Genomic DNA, 1544 nt, shown 5'->3' on the forward strand with positions numbered 1-1544 from the left:
TGTAATGCATTGGCCTAATGTTGTATTTTTTGATGCTAATTTGGGCTCCTAAGACCTAGAATTTGTGTGTAGCCTTTGGGATTTTGTTCTTAAGTTAATTCTGATTGATGAATAAAGATACCAACAGCCAATAGACCAAGAGAAGAGAAAAAGGTAGGGTTAAGGTTTGTCAGGCTTGGGAGGAGAGAGAAGCCACCAGGTAATAGAAGAAGAACATGTCTTTCCAACTTGGGCCCGGCACAATGGCTCCCGCAAAGAAGGGTGGCGAGAAGAAGAAGGGCCGTTCTGCCATCAACGAGGTGGTGACCCGAGAATACACCATCAACATTCACAAGCTCATCCATGGAGTGGGCTTCAAGAAGCGTGCTCCTCGGGCACTCAAAGAAATTCGAAAGTTTGCCATGAAGGAAATGGGGACTCCAGATGTGCGCATTGACACCAGGCTCAATAAAGCCGTCTGGGCCAAGGGAATAAGGAATGTTCCATATTGCATCAGAGTACGTTTGTCCAGAAAACGTAATGAAGATGAGGATTCACCAAACAAGCTCTACACCTTGGTAACTTACGTGCCTGTTACCACATTCAAAAATCTACAGACGGTCAATGTGGATGAGAACTAACCTGCTGAATGTCAAATAAAGTTGCAGTATTGCCTCCAAAAAAAAAAAAAAAGAAGAAGAAGAAGAACATGCAGGAGAGGAGACAAGTTCGTTGCCATAGGTTATGTGAGCCATAAAAAATGTAGCCCTGTGGGCTGGCCAGTTGGAGCTAAGAGCAGCCCAGATGAAACATAAAACATAGTAAGTGATAATTCAGGTTATAGTTAGGAAGGAAGATTATAACAGCATAGAGGGTAGGCAGCTACCTAGGTATTGTGCTGCCTAAGGCATCCATATCCCCAGCTGCTAAAAAGTCTCTACTAGGGTCACCACATAGACTCGGGGAGCCTCCCCTGGTCCAGATAACCAGCTAATCCTAGAGATGCCCACCCCTACCAATTTCGGTTCTCTTTCCCATCTCTCCACTTCTTCCCAGCTGCTTTACCATGCCTGATCCCCACTTCTGTCTCCCTACCAAATTCCTCTTCCAACCAGTTCCCTCGTTTCATTTACCTTCAATTTCTATTTTATATCCACTTCTGAGTGAGATTCAAGCTTCCCCCCCCCCCGGGGCCCTCATTGTTATTTAGTTTCTTTAGGTCTGTGGGTTATATTATGATTATTTTATATTCTATGGCTAATATCCACTTATAAGTGAGTACATATCATGTATGTCTTTCTGGGTCTAGTTACCTCACTTAGGATGATATTGTCTAGTTCCATCCATTTGCTGGATAAATTTCATGATGTCTTTGTTTTTAATAGCTGAATAGTATTCTATTGTGTAAATGTACCACATTTTTTTTTAAATCCCATTCTTCAGTTGAGAGACATGTAGGTTGTTTCCAGTGATGCTTGTGTCTGTAATTACTGTTCTCTTCTCTAGGTTTTACATCTCCAGGATTTTCTCAGTTTGGGCTTTCATTTCATTGCTTCTATTTCCAT

At 42.3% G+C, this 1544-nt stretch overlaps 1 pseudogene; it reads left to right on the forward strand.

The window, feature by feature from the left end:
• The first annotated feature begins 233 nt into the window (after positions 1-233).
• On the forward strand, positions 234-670 carry LOC114626277 (annotated as a pseudogene).
• Positions 671-1544: the final 874 nt, after the last annotated feature.

The sequence above is a fragment of the Grammomys surdaster genome, unplaced genomic scaffold (genome assembly GCF_004785775.1).
Source record: "Grammomys surdaster isolate TR1022 unplaced genomic scaffold, NIH_TR_1.0 232, whole genome shotgun sequence".
Taxonomy (NCBI): Eukaryota; Metazoa; Chordata; class Mammalia; order Rodentia; family Muridae; genus Grammomys; species Grammomys surdaster.